The sequence below is a fragment of the Xiphophorus hellerii genome, chromosome 2 (assembly GCF_003331165.1).
Source record: "Xiphophorus hellerii strain 12219 chromosome 2, Xiphophorus_hellerii-4.1, whole genome shotgun sequence".
NCBI lineage: Eukaryota > Metazoa > Chordata > Actinopteri > Cyprinodontiformes > Poeciliidae > Xiphophorus > Xiphophorus hellerii.
In genome coordinates, this window is record NC_045673.1 from 29333403 (window position 1) to 29360098 (window position 26696).

Below are 26696 nucleotides of genomic sequence, written 5' to 3' on the forward strand. Positions count from 1 at the left end.
ACGGTCCTGGCGAGGAGACGGGAAGAGGAGAGAAATTTCCCTCAAAAATATCAGAAATTTTGAAATTAATCTCAGAAATTTTGTAGAACAAAAATAAAAACATTTCTGAAAATAAGACAATTTCCAAAGGTGAAAAATTTTCGACATTTGAAACTCAGAAGTAAAGTTTAATCTCAAAGATGAATTTTTGGTTTAGCTATCGGCTATTTTGAGCAAAGCTAAGAACCTCCATTGATCATTGGGAGGTTTTTTTTTTAAATTAAACAATCTAAAAAATAAATAAATAAAAAAAAACTAGATGTGGAGTTTTAGACATTGTGCTAAAAACATTTTAAGTTTTCTTTGACTCCTAATAATCACAATACAAACCAAATGTAAATATACCACAGTTTATACAGATTCTTTCACTTTCAATGCTCACATTTTTGTTTAACAATATCAAATGCCTTAGGGATGATAATATATATATTTTTTATCTACTTGTCAATTCTGGTAATAAATTAAGTAGAGATTACTCTAGTTTTCTGCTCTGATTTCTTTCATTTGAAATAATTGCACATTTTCTGCTTTAAAATGTCTCTACAGGCCCTTGAGGAGTCCTGAAGGAGCAGCTGCATGTGTAAAATCGGGTCTGCTGGATAAACCTCACGCGGCTGGCAGCACTCTGTACGGGAAGAGAGGAAAATTGCATGTTTGTTTACAGTAAAGGTTGTTGTGTTTTCTGGAAGAAACCTTCGTGAACTAGCGGATCCATTATAGCCGCATGTAAACAGGAACACTGAAAAGCTACAAAGTCGGCCGTTCAGAGAGCGTGTTTATCTGCTGGAACCGTGAAGAAACAAAATCCAGAGAAATCGAGATTAACGGACACAGAGATCATGAGATTCAGGTCAAAGACGTTGTAAAAAACTGATCTGCCGTTTTCTTTATTTTCATCCTTTGCCAGTTGCATGTTGTGAAGGTTCCGAGTCTCTCAGACTGAAATCGAACACGTCCGCTTAGCTTAAATGTAAGCTAAGCACTGCACAATGAAGTGTGCAGTGCTTCATTGTGGCAGATTGTGTTCAAATTTCCAATCTATGCATTTTTTCCTACACATCCTACACATACACTAATGGCAATACAAAGTAAAAAAAGAAAAAAGTATCGACTTAATTATAAAACTAATCAATTAAATGGATAAAATGATGCAACAGATTCAACTTAAATACAATAATTGTGACTCAACATGTTCGTCTAGGAGTAGCTTTACAAATGCTGCTGCTGGAACAAAACGCAGTTTAAAAACGGGGTTTCTTAATGGGGCCATCAAACTCCTCGCGGACGCGGCCGTACGCTGCGGCACCGGCGTGTTTCTCTCCAAACACATTTAGAAATCATCATCTCCCGCCTAAAAAAAGTAAATTAAATAGGAATCAGTATTTCAGAATGCCTGGATTTTATGTTTGTATGGTTTTGCTGCCGTGGAGGGAAAGTTTGATCCAATGGAGCAACAAGGCAAAAGTTTGAGGCAGATGAATGATTCATGTTGGTGTATTACAGAGAGACGAAGAGGGAAGTAGAAAATTGAATATTAGTGCAGACTGTGTGCGGAGAGAATGGACAGTTAACCTTTAAACTGGTCTTACTGTGGCATTATATAATGCTTTGTGTATGCCATGAATCAGATTACTGTTCACATGTTTAGGCCCCCATTCCACTTCTACAAACAGAGCCGTCTTTGTCTGTGCCTGACATCATGGTCTTATTAGGCTCATTTTGAAAATGTCTCAAAGGCAACGAGCAACTCAGAGATCCGCACAAAGCTACAATCACAAGCATTAGAGCAACATTTAGATTTCAAACATTTTTCTATGATATATATCATTATACTAGCTTACCAAAACAAAGCGGTGTCATATGTCAGGCAAGTCTAATGAAGTAAACACGATAGAGTTCCAGTCAAAGGTCACGTGGATTTGAATAGCCCGTTGTCCGGGGCGGGATGCAGATGAGGTGAAAGTAAAACTAACAAGCTGGATTTCTACGTCTGTGGAACTCAGTGAAGATCTGAGATGGAGATTTCCACAAATCAGGGAAGTCTTTTGGATCTGCAGACTCCAACATAAACAGTTCCGACAACAGTTCCTCAGTAACAGTTACTTGGGTGTGTTATTCTTTTTTTTTTTTCCAATTCCAAAGAGATCACTCAAATTGCACCACCTCAAATGAAAGGAAGTCGTTTGGTTTGTCCATGAACAACCCAGGAACCTCAAGTCTCAGGTCTAATGTGTAGGATGCTTCTACAAAGACCTTGACTTTAAAGATTTCTGGACTTCTTTACTTAAACATTGTAGAATCCAAGGTTAATAATTCAGTCATAAATACGCAAGAACTTTGTTTATGGATCCAAAAAACATGGAATCATGGACTAACTCGCTAAGGGACATTTAGACAAATATTAAAGGAGCATTGTTTTGTGTTTTCCAGGCATGTAGTGGCATTTTATAGCACAATCAAGTAACTATGTTGCCTTTTGTTGTTGTAAAAATGTTGCATATGTCAAATATCTTCATAATTTTTTTTTAAACCAAAAACTTTTTTTGTTTTTTTGCCAAAATCACTGTTGTTAAAGAAATGACTCATGCCATTATTTTAGGAAGGTGAAAATATGACTTAAAAGAAAGTTGACTTTGTAATGTAAGGCCTTTAAAAACTCCTGTTCTTCCTGAAACTCCGCCTTCAGGAAGTCTTGAGAGGAGGGAACGGTTTGTTTTTGATAATGGAACAACAATATAACATGATGTAAAGCTAAAAAAAAGTCACTTTTTCATAACACTGGTCCTTTAATGGTAGTGTGTGTGTCAATGTGAGATTGTCCAGAATGTGAGCCTGAGTGAAAATACCCAGGATATTTGAAAGTTAGCTCCAAATGATCATTTTGAAAATTTAGTGAAGTTATTTGGATGATCACCAGGACTACACCTAGTAGCTACCTACCCAGACAATTATCTTTAGAGGTTGAAAAAAAATTCTAAAACAAATTCTAAAATTGATGGAGTGGTTGTTGATCTGCTGACCTGGGTCCCATCCTCTCTGTCTATGGTTCACATAGCCACACCTCATCAATATTTCAGGAGATCCGTTGTTTCATGTTCTCCGTTATGGAGGAAATGGAACTCTGGAAAGTCCCACAGCTATGACCACGTAGTTCATCCTGATATTTCCTGCCGCTGACCTGTGAGATTTTTTGACGCTAAAGACTGGAATGTGCGTTAGCCTGAGATAAAGAGGGAATTCATTACCTTGGAAAGACATACACACTCAGATAACAAAATGTAAGACCAGCCTATTTGTGGGAGGCTATATATAAAACAGAAACAAATTGTCCTTACTGTTCAGTTTAGGGATATTGGAGCTAATGTGATAAATGTAATAGTACATGGATCGGAGCAGCTATAGTTGAGTGGGGTTAGGTTATCTGCATTCAGTGGTGAATGGTTGTTTACAGCGCAGATAATTTCCAGTTAGCTTCATAGCGTCGAACATTACATACGTCACAACCAAACGTTAGCAACTGGGTAACATTTAAAACTGCAAAGAGTCCACCTTTAGCTAGCCATCGTTTCTCAATAGCTGAGAGTCCCAACCCTCTCTACGAAGTAAAGTGTTCAACTAGGGGCCAGTTTCTATTAGACAATGTCATGTTTGTTGGCATTAATTAGTGGAGAGAAAAACAACACACAGTGTAACCGCTAGCTGCCTACAAGTTATGTTAGCATGGTATTTATGCTAACTTAACGGCTAATCAGACAGTCACTTTCTGACAGTTTCTGGGCTCCTACTGTTTATAAAGCTTTGAAGAAAACTTTACAGTGAACAGGTCGGTGTTACCTCCACACAAATTATTGCATCTTTAAGCGAAGGATTAATGAAATGACAGAGGAATAATGTATCAGGAAAGGCCAAAGAAGAAGGAGGAGGTTGGCTAGAGATGTGACTGCTAATGGTGTAGCGGAATATAATAGAACTTCTGGCAGCAACGCTGAATGCTAACAGCAGCTTATTATGGCCATAATTATTCCCCCAGTGGACACGTAGCTGTTTTTAATATTCAGGTTTGACCAGCTACAGTTTGTATTCTGTACATTCGCTGAGGATGAGCCACAGACATCTTCCCACTCAGAGTTTAAGTTCATTTAGTTCTGCAGCACAGAGACATACGGCGGCCCTGCTGCGACAGAGCAGAATACCAATCACATCAGAGCAGAAACTTCCACACACAAACTGAACTCTGGGTAACTTCCATATTCAAAAGTAGAATACACGTCAGCAGTATGTAACCTTCTTAATCCAAAGAACAATTTTTGCCCTCTCCCCAGCTAAATAAATCTTATTTACAATTGTAAATGTTAAATTATCTTTTGAAAACACACAATTTATTATTTTTAATAAACACCCAACACAGAAAAATGTGCTTGGTATTTATTCATTAGGATTTCAAGTTTGATATTTGAGCAAGTGTTCCTGCACTGTTAGGCTATTTCCAGGAAATTTTTAATATTTAAACGCCCACCTTTTTATCTATTTTAGATTTAAAAGTAGTTAATAGTTTTCATCTTCTTTTTTTGCCAAAAGAGTGCTCGCCTCCCTGCACTCTGCAGGAATGTGTTCCCATTTTCCACTATAGGAAAAAAAATTTTCCTATAAGATGTACTTTTTCATATGTCTACATATGAAAAAGTAGAAAATCATATGTCTACATATGCACATATATAGCAGAAAAACTGCTGAAACTTGCAGTTTTATTACATCTAGATTGATTTGTTGATTCTTTATCATTTTTGGCTAAAGTTATTAAGACCCATGGTGGAATTGTCAACTCACTGGATTAAAACGAGTCACTTTGGAAACTAAAACCATTTACAGTGAAGTGTGATTGTAGGCGCTTTTAATTAGTAGTGTAAATGCAAAAAATATAAAATTTTAGCAACAACAACAAAAAAATCATAATTGAGTCCTGCTGTGTGAACGTTTAAAAAAAAGCCACTTTTCTAAACATCTGTCCTGCTGCATAACTTCACTTTTAAACATCCAAGATGAAAGTTTGTGGCCTGGCATTGTGACCTTAGGGACAGTTTAGAGAAACAGAAAGAGTAAGGAGGAAATTACACAATCATAAAATTCCATTACATTTTCCACTGATATCTAAAAGTGCAGGTCAGCCGACAAAAAACAATCCATGTGGAGTGTAGCAGACACAAACGAAGGCCATCGCCATTGTGTTTAAAACTTTCCTGACCTATTATGACACTTTTAACAAATCATGCTCCCCTCCCTGCACGCTGCAGGAATGTGTTCCCATTTTAAAAGTCGACGATGTCCTCTGTGCTTCCATTATCTTGCAAACACCCGGCCCCTGCAGGACGGGTGACGTCATCGCACCCTTTCTCAACCCCCACTCACTCACCCGTCCATCCACTCCGTTTAGACTCGAGTCAAAGCCGCTCGTTGTAATTACCACTTTGCTCAAGTCATTTCACAGCGGAGAGGAACGACCCCTGCAGACAGTAAACAAACAAGCTGATCGCCATCTTCTCTGCCAACGGCAAGAAGCAATTACTAGCTTTTTTTCTCCCTTTCACACATATAATTCAAGTGCTTCAAATGCACATAGATTCATCAATAAATGTGTTTATTAAAGTTCCTCTTGTCAAGTCAAGTTTATTTGTATAGGACATTTAAGCGACAAGGTGGTTCAAAGTGCTTTACACCAGAGGAAACATCATAGTGTCGCCCAATTACGAAACAAGCAAAACATTAAATTTAGTCAAATACCGTCATCGAAATCATCAAGGAAATACACATCAAATATATTATATATTATATATAAATATATCAGTAGCTGCGTTTCTATTACTAATGTGCGCAAAACCTTGGCCATGTTCCGCTAATGTAAGAAAAACACCATTTTGTAAATGCGGTGTTGCCACTAAATAAGAAATGCAATTAAAATCACATGTGAATAAGTCTGTTCACGCAAAAAGTCATTGAAATCATGCCGTGTCATCATCCTACTACTTCCTGTCGTCTTCTTCGTGGTTTGCGCTAGCGGCAAAGTCACGTTGTTGATTGTGTCATTTGACAAAATATTTACATCACAGTTCAGCGAAATAAACCATACGGCCTAATAAAAGCACCTTATCCTAGCAGCAAAACTTTTTTATCAAAACACAAAACTTTTTTTTTACCCAAAGGTTTGGTGTTTCTATTAGGCAAAATTATTTTCAACGTGTCAAATTGTACAATTATTAGGTAAATGGAAACTAGGGCAGTTAAAATTCCTTGAGGAAAATTATCTGCCTCGAAACTTTGTTAAATGATCTTTCATTGTTATTTTATTATTAAATTTTATTTATTTTATAGCGCACCATGTTCCACCCAGGTGATTATTTATGTTGCGTAACATTCTCACTTCTGCCTCTGAGTTGTTGACGAAAGTGTTAGCATCATAACGTACCATTTTCAAGTTAGATGCTAACTTGAGCATAATCAGAGGATCACATCACTGAGTTTTGATAATGTCCAGTTTTTAATCATTTTTTTCGGGGGACCAATAAGAATCCTTAAAATAACTGGTGTGATGCCTGGGGGACGAACCAGAAAATAAGTTTCATATCATCCCGGGAGCAACAGAAGGCTGGCGGAGCGAATTGTGACGGTGCACAGATGAGTTCCTCTGTGTGATGAAGGAACCAAATCCAGTCGCCTTCATTTTGAAGGAACTCTGTGTTTCAGCTGTTTTGTAGTTTTCTAGAAGTTTGATTTAGATTTATGGTGCATAGAAACGGAATTCTGCCCCGTATCAGTAATCTGTTAGTATTAATCTACCAGGTTTTTTTTTAAGCATTTAAGAAAATTGTTGAAGAACTCTTGGAAGGGACGGCTAAAGATGAAGAAACAGAGAGAAGGTGGACCGTGCCGATGGGAACACCTCTGGCCGTCAGCAAGACGCCTCCCGTCAGCAGAACAATGAGAGCATTGAAAACGTCCAATATGAGCCAGCTGCTTACTGAAAAACAAAGCTTTGCACTGAGCAGAAAATCTCCACATGAGCTACTGAAACGTGTTTGTTGCCACAAAAGATGAGGGAAGAATTAAACCTGAATAGCAATCACCCGCGAGCGCAAACAACAGAGTCGTTTTCAGGAACCTCCTGGCTCAGTTCCTGCCGGAGGGCAGATAAAGGCCAAACGTCCACAGCTCACAACAGGGACAGAAAGTAACCAATCAAATCATGGCTTTCCCTCAAATATAGACCGTCTGAAAGCAAAAGTGCTGATACATTATAAACTTTGATTCGGATTTGGGTCGAGTGTGCCGTCGCCTCTCACTCTCTCATTGTGTCAGCTGTGCTTCCCTTGGCCGCCGCGCCAAAACGTGGACGCTGCTGCCTGCTGGGATGAGATGTCAGGGAGCACCTGATGTTTTACGCACCGACGCGGTGGGTTCGCGACCTCCGCTCGGGCTCTGACGTGGAAGCATCTGGGCGAGTGTAAAAAGTGTGGAATGTCGCAACTCCCACATGCAAACTGCCGGGACCAGACCGCCCCAGTAATCACAGGAAGCTGGTAGCAGGAGCGCTTTGATTCCAACAGGAAACACCCTCCATTGTTTTGTTTTTCTTTATGGCGGTTAACTCCCACTCGCAGGCCGGCCTCACATTAAAAAGCCATTTTGCAGAGTTCTTCTGAGTTTTAGAGCCCACAGATCAACACATTCCCTCTACTGTACTCTGTTGGGTATTTGTGGACTTATGACACAACTTTGAAAGTTCTTTGAACAGTCAGAGATCTCATGTCATATAAAATAACTAAATATGATAGAGAAATGGTCAAAATGATAAGTCGACAGTTTAAAATACAGATATTTAACAAACAGTATTATTGAAATTAGAGACACTGTAAAACAACTCAACAATCTGAAGACCACAGATGGTAAATCAAGGTTCTGGACTTGAACTGGATTTTTACTAAAAGGAGTGTGTATTGTGCAAGTCGACTTTTTTGAGCTTTACATCATGCTATTTCATCATCGTCAAAGAGACAGAGGCCAATTTTAAGGCTACATTACATCTATAATGCGACCTGGAATTTCTTTTAGGTCATTTTTGGTATGTGTAGTATTTTTGTAAGAACTGAAAATCACATAAGCTGAGTTTCCATTGATAATGTGCGCAAAACTTTGTCGATATTCTGCTAAAGTTGAAAAAACACAATTTAGCAATTGCTGCGTTTCCGTTAAGAAATGCAGTTAAAATCCTTTATGAATAAGTTTGTTTATGCAATAAGTCATTACCAAGAAGCTGCTCCATCATCCTCCTACCACTTCCTGTTGTTTTCTTCTTCATAACATCCGATTGTTGATCATGTGACTCCTGTGATGCAAAAAAAAAAGTGTTTAAATTGCTGTTTTGCGAAATACACAAATTTTCATACTGCTGATAAACCACTTAAACTTAGCCCAAAACTTTATATTGAAAATTTTTTTTTTTTTTTTAAATTGCTGTTGCCATTCAGCAAATTTATTTTTTGCACAATTTTAGAGTTAATGGAAACACAGCTATTATTGCTTGATTGTGCTATGAAACGGCACCTGGTAAATAAATAAAACTTCCCTTTAAGTTCTCATAACTGGCTTCAATTCAGGCTGTAAAGGTCCAGGACTCCAGTCTAATTAATAATCTATATCTCATATAGTCAAAGATGCCCTTACAACTAAACATATTAAAAATAATTTCAAGTCATTTCAGCACACAAAAAAATGTAAGTTACCTCTGACTTCTTATTTTGTTGGTGATGGCTACATCATTACAAAGACGGCCCTGTCAAAATAAAAGCATTTCTTTTTAGCTACTATCTTCCTGCTAATTTATGTTTATTTTGTGGTGGAAAAAAAGATATTTTAGGCAACAAGTAGCTGCCTCATTCTGCAACCACTTCCATTTTATGGATGCAGTTAACTGTCAAAACCAGATATTAGGAGCATTTTGTGGTTTTAAAATCATCACTAGAGAAACTACAAGGTTAGAGTCAGAATGAACTGATTGTGTAAGTGTTTTTAACTTTTATTTAACTTAAATAGCATGCATTTTAGTGTGGAAGAGGAAGTGTACTTCCATCAACATTTTTTTTCCATTACAAATGCATTTCTATTAGCTTTGATTCCAAGTCATTTGTTTGCTTTCCGTTTGCAACAGAACAGCGTCGCCAAGCCAACAAAGGCTAGTTTTGTTTGCTTGAACACACCCGTCAAAAAAAAAAAAAAAAAAAAACAACAGGGGCTCCAACAGCTTTAATTCATCAAATTCAAAAGTTTTTCTAAGCAGGCAAAGATTCCAACACTACAAAATCTCCTTCATGTCACATTTTTGGAAAACCTCGGCACCAGCGGTAAGTCTTCTTCACGAGAATAAGAGAAATGCAAATCCACAGCCGCCTCCAGATGACTGGAGACGTAATCTGGAAGGAGATATCATTTTCCATAATTTGACCATATAAGGATCAGTTCCTGGTAGCAGGCCGGCACCAAAACCATTGAACATTCAAAATAACTTGAATCGTTTTTCTTCCTCATTCTGACGCTCGCTTTGAACTTCAGCAAGTTGTTTTCACTACATCTAGATGCTTCAACGCATTCAGCATTTGTTTGTTTTTATCATTTCTGTTGAATCACAGTTCAAAAACATCTGATTTTCATTTTTAAAGTTCATTTTTACTTATTACTTTTGTCTGTTTAAAGTCATTTTGTCACCTTTCGTTCATTAACAGAGGGGTAGCAGCAATTCTCTGTCCACATGTGACTTTTAGCGCTTTGTGAACAGATATTTCCTAGAGTTTGAAAAGTAAAAAAATTTGCTAGAAAAAAAAATCGGAAATGTAGAGATTAATCTCATAAGTTTTCTAGAAAAAAACCTGGACATTTCTGAGTTTCAAAAGTTGAAGACTTTCAAATGATCCACATTTTTTTAGGGTTTAAAAAATGTGGAAATGGAAGTTTCCATATTTTTTTTTTAAAAACCTAAATTTCAGAGATGTTTGGCAGAAATGTACTCCTCCTTTTTCTTCTGTCCAGACATGTATTTATGGAATAAAAATGGCTAAACAATAAAAATATCGATTTACATTTACTAAAAAAGCTCAGGACAAATTTGATGCACCATCTTAGACCAAATATAACAAGAACACCAAAATTTGTCCAAATATTTTTCCTCTAATCAATAGGAAAACATCTGCAGGGTCCTGGAGAAGGGATTAAGAAGGCCGTGAGATAGTTTTGTCTGAAGAAGTTTTAGTTCCTAATCTCCTGAAGGCTGCAGAGCGTCTGGTATCTGGTGCAGGAAAACACGGAATATAGGGGTGAAACAGGAGGTCTTGTTTTGACACCGTGGGATCACTTTGTTCTCACTTATCTCCCTTCTGAAGCTAACCCCTACATGCTGCTGCCATGTGATGTCTGGGTGGGAGACAGCAGACGATGAAAACACTTTGCTCCTTTTAAAAAGATTGAACAAGCTTCTAAAAGCTGCGCTGCTGAGCTGTTTGAATTACTCTGACAGTCAATCAAAAGTGTCTCCAAAGAACAAGAAATGATTCCTACATCCTGAAGTCTAAGGAAAGAAATGGAATCCAGCTTGTGGGAGATTTGTAAAGGTACTATGTGATTTTTAAAATTTTTTATTTATTTATTTCCTTTATTGCCTGATTCAACTGACTGCAGTTCAACAAATGCCTGTTAATCAGTCATCAATTGAAATCAGCTGGACTGAAGCCAGGAAATACCTAAAACATGCAGGGCAGTGAGCCTGGAGGACCAGGAAACACTGGATTTAACCAGGTGAACCCTGTTGAGATCTGGATCTCATTTTCAAGAGGGACCTGGGCAGAAGTCTGCAATACACAGCAACCTGGTTACAAAATAAAAATACAGTACTGAATGTTTACTAGTCATGTCATTTTGTAGCATCAAGTAGCTTCAGAAACTCCTGCTTTTTCTAATGTTCCATTTTCAATACGTCATGACAACACGGCTCCTCTATTTAGCCCTTTAAAGACATTTTTACCAGTCTCACTGAGATGTAGCTCCTTTAATGAGCTCAGCTAATGAGCAGTTCCACCAGGTGTTTGCTAATTGCTGTTGGCTAGTCTGAAGGAGCTGAGAGTGCTGCTCTGTGAGGCAAAAGCTTGTAAGGAGGAGGAGGAGGAGCTTTGTCCTCGAAGGTGGATCTGGGTCCATCCAGGCGTTTTGTGCAGCTGAATGGTTGCCACGGGAGATTAATGGATTTCTCAAACATGCATGAAATAATCAAAGCAACACCCCAGGTATGTTTTTGAGGAGGGAACAACATTACAACATGATGTAAAGCTCAAAAATGTCAGTTTCATACAATAATGCCCCTTTAAAAAGCAGAGTATCGTTTGAAGGTCATTGAATGAAAGTCCTGGTTTGTGCTGCCTGGTGACGTTTCTACGTAACGTTTCGTCTGTCTTCCTCCGAGGAGCATTAGCAGAAAACTAATGACCTGCTTGATCCTAAAGCAATACCTGTTCACCCATACAGTTCGTATTTCATACGGTGCAATACGGCGGTGATGTGTTGCTTCGACAGTGAAATGTTACAACCTTGCACATCACTACTGCAGTCCTCACGTCTGACTGTATATTGCGAAGGTTCCCTCTTCCATCTTCTGGGCTTCGTAGTCTACCTGGGTGTTTTATTTATTTATTTATTTTTTTAAACAGAGATCAAGATTGTATTTCAGCCTGAGGCTTTGGAGCGGCCATCCACCTTGGGAGAGCGAGACTTGGCTCCACGGGGGGGAAAGCCGAGCAAGTAAACCAGCGAGCGCTTCTCCTTCTACTCCTATTGAGAGGCAGTAAGAGGTGAAAAACTCTCACACATAAAAAGAAAGAGGCCTCATTTTACACTCGCTGCTCTTAGAGTCCACCAGTCTTTAACACAAATTAAGGATTTGTAACGTTTTCATCATTATTTGGACCAGAGCAACACGAGTAATCCATATCCGGGGAAGCTGGAGAAACTTCAGCTGGTTTTAGTGACGGCGCTTGGAGACGGGATGAGTTCCAAACCTGCATGTTTGAGGATTGTTCCACCTACCGAACTCACAGCAAACACAACAGAACAGTTCTCCCAACAAATACAAGGTTTGGTTTATTTTCGCTGTAATCAGATTTTTAAAAAAAAAAAACAAGGTGCTCACTTGTAAACTTCAGGCACATCCCTTCCGAAGAGTCAAAATTGGCTCATCGACAGTCAAACTATGTAGCACGGAGTTCTGTGCAAAGTGTTGTGTGACTGGTCAGAAGCTTGTTGGTGTATTTTACGTAGAAATTCGCTCGAATAGCAATGCTGATATTTCATTTCAACTTGTCCGCTTCCACCATCACTAATATGGTAATATTTGTACGATTCTCCAAAAAAGTACTTACAAAGGCTGTCAAAATGGCTAAAAACTCATGGCTGAAATTTGCAACGTGGTAGTCCATGGAGATCATCTGCAGAAAGGTGTGGCGCTATAACGAGAAGTGCGTTCCATCCTGAGATCGGCCGATACCGGTACCATGCCGATAATATCGTGCGTCCCTAAATTCAAGAACCAGTAGGAGAATTTTACTCAAACTTGAAATGGTGAAACAAAAATCATGAACAAAAACAACTAAACCGCAGATTTTGTTAGTTTTTCCTAAATCCAACATGCTGACGTTCAAATGAACTCAGATATTTATTATTAGGAAATCTCCCATGAATGTCTGAGGTGTCATTCAGCAGAATTGACTGATTCTGAATCGATTTCAGTGATTTGTTCCCAAAATGCTGCTAAAAAAAAAACCAAAATCACTATCAGGAACGTTGTGCTTCAGACAAATGAACTTAGAAGCAGCTGCAGAGTACACACCTCCAGCCATGTCCAAGAAAAACTGTGGAAACACTAAAATGATAAAAGCTATGTCTACCAATAAGTAATAGTAAGGGTAAAGTAATCAATAAATCAGTAAGATTAGAGAAATAATAAAGCAGACAAGGTTGGGGTCTCATGTTTGCGTTTTACCCTGGGATAAAAGTCAACTAACTCTGTTTCCGTGTAGACTTCAGAAAAACTCCAGTGTATCTGTTCCAGAAATAGATTTTGTTTCTCAGACGTTCCTGGAGCTTCCTTATCATCTCCCATAATTAGTTTATTTCCTCGCTGCTGAGGGGAGCGTCCCCATTTCCTGCACAAGCTGCAATGACAGATAATTGTTCCAAATTAGTGCAATCGGGAACAATCTCTCAAAAGTTGTGCACACCCCTTCTAAAACGACAAGTTTTATGTAAAACAACAAAAAAGGAGACAAATCGTTTCAAGACGTGATTTTTGTCTCCTCTCTCTTGAAAAAGTTTTCCAACTCTTTCAGATTGATGGACGTGAATTGTTCACGGCTCGTCTTTCAGTGTCTGAAGGATTTAGGTGGAAACTGGAGGCTATTTGGAACTTTTCTATTATTTCATCCACTCAGTTCCGTCTGAAGACAAAGTAAACCCAGAGCATTACGCGACCACCACCGTGTTTCATTGTGGGCATGGTGCTGTTCTGAAAAACGCTCCACAGAGTTATGGTGCCAAACATACCTCTTGGGTTTATGGTCTGAAACTTTACGTTTAGTTTTGTCAGACAGGTTCTTTAGGAGACTTTCTCCAGACCTTAATGTTGTCTTTCTAAGAGAAAGACTCCTCAGCCTGGAGTCATGAAGAACACTGGGGATTGTTGAGACATTTAGAATAAAATCTGTCTCTGTTGGAAACTCAGACTTTAGCGTTGCTGTCGGCCTTCCTGATCCATTTCTGTTTTGTCTTTTCAGTCATTTTGCTGAAACCGACAGTTTTCCTAATGTTACTGCTGCCACGTTTCCTCCAGGTGACTGAATAGTCTGCATCGCGTCAAGGTATATAAATAATGCTGTCAAACCTTTTGTTTCCTTCTCCTGACAAATACGCTTATATAATAATTTGTTGCAAATGTGAAACAGTTATTCAAATCTGAGTAGGTGAGTGATGGTGTCTTCACACCTGGTAGTCCGGTGGACTCGGTTCGATTGGGGACCAAAGTTGCAACATTTGTTACATTTTCAGCTGCTGCGGTTCTTTTTCCCACTTCACTGTGTCAAAACAATCAAACCCTTTGGAAAACCTATTTTCCCTCCTCACATGAAGGGGCGCTGCACCAAGAACCACTGAAGGAATCGACATGAAAACCTCTGAAGAAGACACTGAGCACAACTTCCTTCGTCACAAAATCTAAACAAAAATATTGTGCCGGCAGATTGTAGCAGTTGCAGGATTCGTGTTTGTCTTTGGTAAAAGACCGTGAGCCATTTCTCCTGCTAGCGCTAGATTCAGACGTTTGTTTTGGCTGCATTTACCCAGATTGCCAGGCAATGCAATCTGGCAGCATACATTCTCCTACTACTCCCCAATTTTGGATTATTTGCTATTTTTAGCTTTTAGCAGAGCATTGACCAGTTAGCGATTAACCAATTACTAAATTAGTTGACAATTATTTCAATAGTCAATGAATTAATCCAATTAAATGTTTTAGCCCTATTTAGCAGTGACTTACTGACCTGAAAACTGTTAGAGCTAATCTGTTTAGCTGTTTCTTTTAGTTGAAGCCAGTAAATGAACCCTTGCTGCCCTCTAACTCTTCACATTTTACATTTCAAGTAGTCCTGAGTCAACACTTCTGTATTTTATTTTTGAGTGTGTTGTTTTGTTTCTAAGCCTCTATGTCGGCCAGGCTGCAGCCAGGTTCTGCAGAAGTTTTTTCCTCTTAAGAGGGAGTTGTTCTTCTCAGCAGCTGTGTTTTCAATACAAATATTGTGCAAAATTTTGGCAATATTCAGCTATGGTAAAAATTTTTTTTTTTTTTTTACAAATTTTGCAATTACAGTGTCACCATTTAATAAGAAACGCGTTTGTTCACACTATAAGTCATTAAAAACATGCTTTTCAAAAATGCCATTAAGCAAATTTATTTGTGTCATTTCAATGACAAGATTTTCAATGCACAATTTTGTGCATAATGAAAACCCAGCTACTGTTTTGTATAATAATGCTCAGCGTGACGAACCGCTCCAAAGTCAGCGACAGCCCAACCACCAGGCAGCAAAAAAAGAAGAAAACAAATCAAATCCTCATCCTGTATTTAACAGTTTTATGTCTTCATACTGATTTTGTGTTACTGTTTTTTGTAAAACAGGAGTCTGTACATTACAGAGAAACATCTCTAATCAGATTCATTTATCCAGGGGAAACAGCTTACTGTCTAAAGTCTTTGCTGCTGACCAGCAGTCCCCTAAAACCCCTCGCTTTTCTAACGGTTCTTACGCCTGGTGGGAATCATTTAATCAAGTACATTAGATCATTGTAACTGTCCCTCTTAAAGGAAGCAGCACTGGTGTAATTAGGTTATGTTTGCTGCTATATAGTGGCAGTGAGAGCCTGAGTAAGCTCCATTACTGATACGCAATTAATTTAATCACTTCTTTATGTTGTACAGCTGCTCATAACCAAGAAGAGAAATATTAAAACACAGAAAAAAAGCCTTGCAATCCCAGCTGAGTTTTAAAATATGCTTTCACAACGTGGTAGAAAAACAAAATTGCTATTAAGATGTGCAGTGATTTAGTGCATGGGAAGCCTGGAGATCACTTTAACAGCAAGGTGAAGTCATGCATACCTGAATACCTGCTATAATCTCAATTCTTGTGCTCACAAGACACAATCGGATTATTGCTGGCAGGAAGGGTTGGCGGGCTGTTTGTTCGTTAAACGCTGCCGGTGCTTTGTGATATTTTCTCTTAATGCCAAGCTGAGAACCGGGAAAACGCTGGTAATTGCTACAGAGGAGGGAAAGGCTGTTTTTATGTGTGTTTTGCTTTTTTTTTGCTAGCAATTGGAGTTGAAGCATTTATTCAGAAAACAAAGTTTGGGTAACAGCATAGAACGACATAAAGGCTGTGGAAACGTACCATTACGGGACCATTTCTGCTGAGTGCTGCAGCGCTGCCCTTTACGAGGCCCCGACAAATTACAGGCTTCAGAGAGGAAACAACCCCCCCCCTCGATTGGTTGCGGATCTGCAGGCAACGCATTGATTAGACACAACACCGACAATGAAGCGTCGACGGAAGCCGCGTCGCACTCAGGAGTGAGCTAAACCTCTAAAGACCCGAGAGCTGCCATGAAGCGAAGGTGAAGAAACCGGCTCTTAGCGAGGATTGCTAATAAAATGATTTGTTCCCCGGAGGCGATTCAGGAATCACGACTTCTTTTGTTTGTTTGTGTGTGTGTCTGGACCTGCGCAGCTGTAAAACCCGCTCGGCTCGGGTACAGCCTGCGATGTGGGAGCCCTGGTGGGGAGAGTCCGCCTCGACGCCCTCTGCTTTCTTCAAAGTTGATCTGTGGAGAAAGCGGCTGAGCAAAAGGCCCAAAACTAATTTGCCGCGACGGCGTTGACTTAATCCCACCACTTAGCATCAATTTACTTGAACGAGAACTGCATGCACTTTCTCAGGTTGCTAATAAAGCAGAAGTGATGAGCTCCTGGCTGCGGTTTGATTGGGCCAGTCGTGCATTATGAAGGAGCACCGCATCAAGCTTTCATATCGCTGAGCAGCGCCGACTCATCGCAGTGGAGAGCTACCCTCACTTAGGCAATTTCCCTACTTACATTACAGACATGACTTAACAGAAAGATGCAGCGTTCTGTGAACAAATACATAACACACATATAGGAGGAGGAAGTCAGTTGTCTGCAGAGTTTTATGGATTGTTGCAATAAAATCGCAGATGCCTGGATTTTAAAGAATGTCAAAATTACTGCTCAGCATGAAGTTGCTTCATAAAATCATTCAACCATCCCCGCTGAAAAGCATTTATTGGTTTATTATTATGGTGTTTGCGCCAAACAAATTACACAAGAGCTGTTTAGATAATGAAAAAAACAAATCCAATCCTACTTTCATCGACTGCAGTAACCACAGTATTCAATCCCCTGAAGAGGATTTTCATACCGTCACGTTCAAGAGCTTCACCACCTGGATGTGACAGGAAGAGGAAGCCGTTAACAGCTGCCACAAGGTTTCCAACGAGGCAGGAGGTCAGAAACCCTGGAGCAACTCCTGAAGGTCTATAGTTTCTGCAAGACTTGAGGGTTGCAGAAACTGCGGTTCCACAGTAAAGTACATACTAAATACTGAGGGGCTCCATGCCTTAAATTTGAGTTGTATTCACATCAGCCCTACTTCGTCTGGCCTAATTGAGCTCTGGTTCAGTTCCTAACGAAGTCTGGCCAACCGAACTCTGACGTTTATATATAAAAAAAAAAAGCAAACTCTGGTCTTCATAAAAGTCTCGCTTTGGTTGATGTGAGCTCTGGCGCGATTTGAATACATATGTGAACGCCAAGGGGACCAGAGACCGCTCCAGTAGCAGGAACTGGACTGGAGCAGAGTGAGGAAAAGTGAGGAAAAGTTTTTCAACCTCATTCCTGGACAAAAAATGTCCAATTTTGACAATATTCGAGGGATGAAAGAAGGAAGTCGTAGAAACTTGTTTTATATGGGATTTAAATGACACGTTCTTCGCTTTATGCCCAGATGAATAAATGCCATGCAGATTAATATAGAGCCCTGGAAATATGCTAAGAACGTGATAATGTTAAATTAATAGGTATAATTATCTTATTGGGCAAGCATTCATTTGATTTAGTATTTAGTTAGAACAATTCATTTGGTTTATGACTAAATAAGTGCTCAAACTACTTTATTATTTTTTATTTCATAGATTTCTGTTATGATAATACCCCTTTAAGAAAGACACAATGCATGATGGGAGTAACAAGTTCATGACCTGTGAATAGATACAAAAAAAGAGAGAAAACTACACACGCTGTATGCTCGAACCGTGGATTTTGTTTAATAAAGTTGCACAAAAGCGAAGACCTTTGAGTTTTTTTAGTTCTTTTTAAGTGTGCAACATTAAGTCACCAACTAAGTGATTGTTTTTCAAAGACTCTGGTCTGGACAACGACTTCTGTCTTGTCTGAACTTAGAAGGAGAAACTGTTAAGTGATTCAGGTCTTTATTTCTTTAACGCATGGCTGCAGTTAACCTAGCTGATAATAAAGCTGAGTATCATCATCATAACTGTGAAAATGTATTGCATGCAGTCTGATGATTTTACCAACAATGATGGGCCAACCATGGAGCCCTGTGGTACTCCACAAGAAACTAAGAGGGTTTATTATGTTCATGAACAAACTGGAACTATACCAACTGAACTTATTCACCTCTATTAATAATGAAACTTGTGCCGTTCTAGTTTGGCAAAGAGCCTTTTTATACAACAATGGATTATTTTTTAAGATCAAGTCTGACCCCTCTAGCTGTGTAAGAGACATATTTCCTCTGTAATTACTAAGTGCTGCGCTATAAATTACGCAGCTCTGAATGAAACCAGCGAGCCAAACTGCTGTGACTCATACCACTCAATCTCTGAGTCAACCATACACTTCTCCACACAGGAGTGTATTTATAGTCATTTGGAGGCAGTTTGTCCAACAGATGAAGCTTGGCTAAAACTGACGATTTTACCAACAACACAGCAATGAGCTTAAACAAAGCAAAAACTCTACAACAGCTGAAAGACAAAAGAAAATTGGTGATGTTGCAGTTGCCCAGTCAAAAGTAAAAGTCCAGACAAACTGATTAAATGCTGTGGTTAGACATTAGGAGAAAATGTATGCAAATCTAAATAAACAAAGTTGCAAAGAAGAGTGAGCCGAAGTTTTCCACAATAAAGTGAGAGACGGATCATCATACAGAGAATTTCCGCATCAAATTACTGCAGATACGTTAGGTTCTACAGGGAATTGGTTTTTCCTAAAACTTTGAACTGCGTCAGGAAAAAGTCTATTGTAGGTTAGGCTTCAAACCTTGCTACAATATATTTACATGGTAATAATATTGAGGAACAATAAGGAGTCTACAGCAGCTTTTTATATATTCACGAAGGTTCTTCTCAGGTAAAACAATCCAACTTCAGACAGGGTGTTTTCACAACTGATAGGCCCACATACTCTGCTTGATTAGGAACCAGTATTGCAACGTTTGTTACATTTACAGCTTCACTTTCACACAGCATGGTGTCAAACAACCAAACTGTTTGAAAAACCTGTTCACCTCCTCGCCTGTGGTGGCACTGCACCAAGAACCACTGAAGGAAACGACATTTTAACCTCCGAAGAAGACATGAGTACATGTCATAAACCAAATTTTGTGAAGAAAAAAATTTTCTTCACAAAATTTTTGTCTTTTGTCTTTGGCAAAAGACCACAAGCCATTTCTCAAGGGCTGGACTTGCACGTTGGTTTGTTTTGGTTGTATTTACCCAGAATTCTCTGCGCTCTTGTCTTCTTTCTGCTTTTGGAGCGGTCTCTGGCGTTAACGTATCCATTCGAACAGCGCCAGAGCTCACTGCAGGCGAACCAGGGCGTAGGTTTGTAGGTGGACCAGAGTTCAAGTTTTTGGTCCAATCAGAGTTGGATTACACATTCACATGGACTGGATTAAAGCAGACTAAACAGGGCTGGTGTGAATGAACCCTTAGTGTGACTCCACTGAAATTTTGAATCTATCTTTAAGCAGTAACCATCTCTTTAACACGTAGGTACAATTATTACTTTTTAATTACTGTAAAGGATCAGAAGACTCCTGATGTCAATATAAAAATAACGCAAAGTAAAATGTATAAGCTTTCAAATTTGTCATGTACTTTTTTCTCACAACAGAGACAGTGCTAACAAGCACTGCAGAGCATATTTTTTGGACCCCAGCTCCAGATTTTGGAAATATTGTGCTTTTAATCACTGCCAGGTTCCAATGATTTAGGAAAACAACTCAAATATTGACGTTGCTTCCAAAAGAAATGCTGGTCATGACTACTTGCAGGTGCATGTTCGTCCTTATGAAGGCTTTGATTACCTCAGAGCAGCAGTGTGTTTTGAACAGATATTAGGTTCATTAAAATACACAGATGTGCGTTATGCAAAGGGTTTCTGCTAATCCACCTAATTATTTGAAAAGAGGCCAGGCAGGAGAGAAAACACTTTATGTGATTATTTTGTAATTCTCAGTGTGTGTCACGGATGGAAGGGCGTTAATACAAGGTTTTGCCGTCGTCTCTGCAGGTGCTTTCTGTGACATCAGCTGCACCCATTCATAGATACTACTGAGTGGCGTTTAGACGAGGACATTTTAAAGTCAGATTTTCTGTAGCGATCCTCGGGCAACAATTTTTCTTAAAGTTTTCTTTAAAGAAGGAAATCTGAGTCATGCGTAACCAGCCTGGGCTTGCTGGTTGCCAGTCTATCCAAGGCTGAGTCCAGCCTCTACAATGCTAATGCTAGCTTATCTGTTCTAATGGCCAGCAGAGGAAGAAGGCAAAACAGTGGGTGGCCACCAGCAGGCTAGCTATGCTAGTCACCAGCCTCTCCAATGCTAGTGCTGGCTTATTTAAGCTAATGGCCAGCAGAGGAAGAAGGGCATTCAGTGGGCGACCAGGCTAGCTAAGCTAGCAGTCACCAGCCAAACCAATGCAAACACAAAAGAGTGAGTCTCCTTATTATCCAGCTTGGCCGCTCAGTTACTGGTGGCAGTAATTATGTAACAGGTGTCGGCCTACCATTAATCAGTAGCTAGCTTCGGAAGGGATGTAGCCTCCTGCTACAAGGAAGTAGCTACAGCTGCGTGTCTTAATTTTGTCGCTGAAACCACACCACACAAAGATGAAAATGTTGCGGTCAATTGTATAGTTTATTCCAACCAAAGGCTTCATATCTTCACTATGAACCTCTTTCAATGCTTTCTGTATGTTCGATCAGCGAATTAGCTAGATTTTGACACGAGCTAAACAGTGTGGGCTCTGCTTTTAAAGAAAAATGAACAGACAGCAATCTCATAGCAATTAGTTTGTATCATTTGTTTAATTTTGGTTCATATATAAGATGAGCCTTTAGCAGAAAAACTTCATTTTCTTTGGTATCTTTATTTCTGAAGACTTAATTATTATTCTAATTTTCAAAGCTTCCTATTGTAAACATTCTGCGGCATTGTATTGTAGCAGCAGCAGTATTTGCTGCAGGCTCCTAAATTCTCTCATTTGTCACCACAAATCTAACAGCAACAGGCTGAGAAGGATTATGGTCGTTCATTATTTGTTACAAGACTGAATGAACAGATTGTAAGCAGATTTTCTCGATAGCGCAGCCGTTAGCCAGCCAGTTTGGACCACAAGCCCTGTTTTATTTTTCTGCTAATCTGGCTCTGTGTCACTTATTCAGTCAGATTGTGTTCATCCCATCACTCTGTGGTTTGGCTCACCCTCAAAACAAGACGGGTTCAGACTGCAACTAACAACCAAGCTTGCAGAGAGGATCATCAAGGCTGAGGACCATCACAGGTCAGCAGGAGGGAAGTTAAAATCTCTGCAGACTCCGACAGCCCAAATCCATATCACTGATGTAAAAACTATAAAACTTGGCCAACAAAGCTGACTGTCAATCTTAAATTTGCCTCAGAAAATTAGTGGAAACTCAGATCTACCTTGTAATCTAAGATGGCCCCCGTGTGTCAATAAACATTACTGCATTTGCAGAGCTTTTCTCAGCTCTTCTGAAAGTTTGTTTCTTACAGTATGAGTCCAACTAACAGGTAAGTTAAAATGAAAAATGTTTCTAGCCAACTTGGATTTGACTTTTTTTTATATCTGAACCTGGATTGACGTCAAACATCCAAGGCAATTAAATGCAGCATCAGAGTAAATTATTATTGACAGACTGCTTTAGTTGGGTTTTTTTTTTCAGTTTTGCTAACCTATTATCTAAGTAGTCGACTGCTGATGTACTGATGAACCACTTAAAATGTCTGTTTTTATGAGTAAATGTCCAATAATAAACACACTGCGACTTTATTCCGTGATCCTCATTTCAAACGGTGCTGACTCTCCTCACCGTCGGTTGAAGAGAGTTGTGGGTTTTCTCGTCTCCGAATTCCTCCGCTGGTGTTTATGGATTTGTTTTGGCTGCACCTTTCAGTCCTTGAAAGATGCAGTGAAACCACGAGGTCAGCCAGAGGATTCTGGGATCAGAAACCTCCTCGGCACTCCTTCCCCTCTACCAGCCTCTCTGTGTCTGCCGCCACGTTTCTGTGGCTCCTTCTGAATAATTTGCCAAGAGTTTTATAAAACAGCTCATAAATCTGCCACAGACAGAAATGAGAGCGAGCTAGCAGTTGTGCAAAGCGCGCATGTTTACACTTTGTAGCTTTGTAGTTTTTCTGACATTGTGAAAATGTCAGAAAAACTAAGAAAAGAAAAAACAACAACAAAAAGATCCAAATGAATATTTATCCTTTTAGTATGGCTGTTACGAGTACGTTTAAAAAGAATCTTTTAGATTTAAATAAAAAATAAGTTAAATTAAAATGTAGTATCTCGTAGATGGAGTTATTACATTTGCTATAATGAACCATAAAGACTTATTTTTGACTCATTTTTTTTTTTGATTGCAAATAGAGTAGTTACAAAGCACCTCTGTTAAACATTTGATTTCAACAGACCTTATTTCTGGTCAAATTGATGACATTACAATTTCAAGTAATACAGTGATCAGTTATGAAACAAGAAATAAACATTACGATTTTTCAAATATATCAAGTAAATACGCATCAAATATGTTGGTCAATGTTCCAGTTATTATGAATCAAAAGCAGATCTAATGAGGAGGGTTTTTAGTCTAGATTTAAAAGGAACTCAGTGTTTTGGCTGTTTGTTCCAGATTCCTCAGGATACAGCAGCAGATCTTTAATGTATTGTGGTGCTAAGCAGTACAGCGATTTATAAACTAACAGTATTTTAAAGTCTATTCTCTCAGTGGAAGGACTGTAGAACTGCGTGTTGTGCTCTATGCTCCTGGTTTTAGTCAGAACAGCAGCAGCAGCGTTCAGGATCAGCTGATTCTTTTAGGCAGACCTGTTGCAATAATCAATGCGACAAAAGATAACCGCATGGATGAGTTTCTCTAGATCTTGCTGGGACATTAGTCCTTTAATCCTGGAGATGTTCTTCAGGTGATAGAAGGCCGACTTTATAACTATCTTTATGTGACTCTGAAGGTTCAGGTTCAGATTTCAGGCCTGTGAAATCAACCTGTGCTGACTCATGATCAGGGGTGGGCAATCCTGGTCCTCGAGGGCCGGTGTCCTGCAACTCTTAGATGCCTCCCTGGTCCAGCACACTTGAATCCAACAGCTGAATCACCTCCTAAGTGCAGTCAGGTTCTCCAGAGTCCTGCTAATGACCTCATTATTTGACTCAGGTGTGTTGAAGTAGAGATGCATCTAAAGGTTGCAGGAAACCGGCCCTTGAGGCCTGGAGTTGCCCACCCCTGCTCTAGATCGTTCTTCTTCAGGTCTACAGATAACTTCAGTTTTGTTTCTGTTCAGCTGGAGAAAGTTACGGCACCATGCATTGATGAGTTCATTGATTCGGGTTGAACATGATTCAGTCTGACAGCACATGGTTACCCATTTGAAACAAGTGTTTATATTTGTGATATTCAAGTTGTCTGTAAGAAATCTCCCACTACTAAGGTAGAAGGGGTGTGTTTGCACTCGGGTCACCAAAATGTGTGTGTGTGTGTACTCCTCTGTAATCTGCCACCTCACTTGAGATTTCTTGCTCATGCATTGTTAGCCTCAGCATTCCTCACATTACACAGACCTCAGAAGTATTAACCTCTGGATCCCTGCCTGGCTATCTATCACCTTCACTGGCTAATCCTCCACAGTCATGGAACATTTCTGTCGACTGCAAGAAGGCGAAGGTTTCTCGCTCCGACATCGAGAGTGGGCCGTCCTCGCGTAAGCTTTCGACACGTTCGGCACATCCATCTGCTCTCGTTCTCGTCTGCGGAGCACGGGCGCGAGCGTTTAGTGGCTTTGGAGAGCGGATTCATTCCCGCCCCGAGGCAACAAAAGCTCATTCCTTAAACTGAAAAGAAGCAGTGAATGCGGAGGGGTTGGAGCGCTCAAGCCTTCCTGCCCACACAGCCTCCCTGCAGGCGTCCTTTACAGTTGAGGCTGTTAAGTCTGTTTCAGAAAGCTTACATAACCTAAGCTGCGGCCGGGGGTGCCAAGTCCCATCAAAGCTTCTGGGGTGTGAATAAAACTCAGAAAGGAGACGGTGAATGCGTTTGACCTTTAGCGAGGCGAACGGTGAGCTCTCCGGGGCATTAACCTTATCTCACAGCTGCATAATAGTCAGTTGAATGATGCTCTTTCCTATGCTACGGCTGAAACTTTAAAAGGCGGTCGATGTCTTTTTGTTGCCGTGGCAGCCTGCAGGGTCTGTGCAGTCCTATAAAAGCGGGAGAAGTGTCCAAACACTTCACAACACTCCAGTGCTGACTGATGATTTTATGATTCCCCTTTTTTTATGCTTCGCCTCATGTTATGCTGAAGAGGCATCATGAGGGGGAAATTATGGCCACATTGATATTGTTACCCAGTCACTTAACATTACAAGTTATTAAATTATGGATTTTCTTTTTTCAATAAAAATTTTCAGAAGGACCTAAAAAAATAAGCCCTAATGCATCAAATCAGCTCATGTTTGGTTTATGGCTAGTTAATGGGGCAGTATTTATTTTCCAGGTAAATACTGACATTTTATAGCATAAAATGTTACCTTTAGTTATTATAAAAATTCTACTTATAACAAAAATGACTTAAAAGAAATTTTACTTCCAACTCCTGCTCTTTCTGAAACTCTGCCTTCAGGAAGTCATCACAACATGGCTCCTCTATTCCCTTTAATGTTTTTACCAGCGTCGCTCTGATAAGTAGCTCCTATAATGAGCTGATGCTCAGTTCCACCAGTTGCTTGCTAATTGCTGTTGGCTAGTCTGAAGGAGCTGAGTAGGGGAGTCGTGGTGGAGGGAAGATCGGAACTAGGTCCACCCAGGCGTTTTTGCCCGGCTGAATGGTTGCCACGGGAGATTAAAGGATTTCTGAAACATAGATGAAAAAAACAAAGCAACACTCCAGACATGTTTATAATGAGTAAATAACATAATATGATGTTATTTGAGCACTAGGCTCCAAAAAGTCCATTTAAATGAACAAAGTGGATTTACACTAAACCCTTTAGGACAGATTTATTCTGATCCATATTGAGGAATTCAATAAAACGCTGCTGAACTAACGTCCACATCATTTAGGCACGAACATGTTCAGATGCTCTTTGGATGAAAAACAGAAGCACAGACAAAAGATTGATTCATGTACCTTAAATCAATGATACATTGATAGATGCCAGCTACACACAATAGCTGGCATTGTGTGTAGATCTCTCATATATTCTCAGTGTCGGTCCTGAATTATTTTACAGAAGAAAAGCCAGATCACAGTCTTCCTGGTTTTCTTTTGTCACTATGTCAGCACTAGGAGTCTCCTGGGTGAACTGCTTTTAAATGCTGTAGATTTTAACAAACAGTTGATGTGTTAAACTTAAGCATAAGCTGTCGACGTGTCCGACAGCACACAACACCAGTCTGCACTCGGGGAACAATATGAAATGCTACAATATCTGTTCTTTTGCTGTAGAACTTTTGCTGCAAACTTGTAGTTTTTCTTTTCTTTTTCCCCTGAAGCTGTCTGCTTGTTACAGATGCTAAGGTGTCAGAAGTTCACCGTCCTTCATTCATGGTAAGGTGGGATCCTTGTTAGTCTAACAAGTTCATCATAGTCAAATGTAACACGAGTCCTGTGACTGTGATTTATTGCAGGGTAACCAGAGGTTTGGTTTTAGAGAAAAAATACAAAAGTAAGGTGACCAGAGCCGTATCCAGTGTAGACTTTGGCTAAAAAGCAGAAAGCCAGTCATGTGTTACCTGCAGTAGATAACTCATGGAGACTGACTTTAGTATAAAATGAGTGATTTCAAAGGATAAAGGTCATGTCTCATTTAGAGAAGCCAAATCAAAAATTAAGATTCTGGCACTTTAGAACAACGCTAATCTTCAAAATGTCACAGGAGTTCATGTGAACATTATTTTAAAAACACAAACCTTTAAGACGTTTTTTTTATATTTGCTTTGGTTCTTATTTACACAGATGGAGCAGCAGCGGCTCTGGAGGTGAGTGGGTTGCTGGTTCAAATCCCTGCTCCATGCATCTCGCCTACTTTGCTGTCACGATACAGATAATCTGTGAAACAACCAAACAGAATCAAGAAGAGCCTTAGCGTTGTCAGTCATGCTTGTATACATGCTGCTCAAACCCTCCCCATTCCTCTCTGCTACGCTACAGCTAGTTCTCTACACCAGAGCCTGCCGTGAATGCTAAGGCTAGTTAGGTTTTATTGAAAGTAATTGGTGACGATGAAAGTGTTCCTTTTACATCAGGTGTGCCGGACCTGCAGGGCCGCAGCTGCGGCGCCGCTCTCCTGAGGCTCTCCTGGCAAACAGAAACGGTTCATTAGGATTCAACGGCCGACTCAGGAAATGATCCTGATAGCACAGAAACAAAGATGATCAAATC

General features: G+C 39.7%; 1 long non-coding RNA gene across 1 annotated transcript; it reads right to left on the reverse strand.

The window, feature by feature from the left end:
- Positions 1 to 1040: 1040 nt before the first annotated feature.
- Positions 1041 to 14238, reverse strand: LOC116736448 (uncharacterized). The gene is made up of 4 exons (XR_004342562.1): positions 14228 to 14238; positions 4885 to 4892; positions 1846 to 1851; positions 1041 to 1091 (listed from the first exon to the last, which is right to left on the reverse strand). It is a non-coding gene; the product is annotated as an uncharacterized LOC116736448 (long non-coding RNA).
- Between the last annotated feature and the right edge of the window lie 12458 nt (positions 14239 to 26696).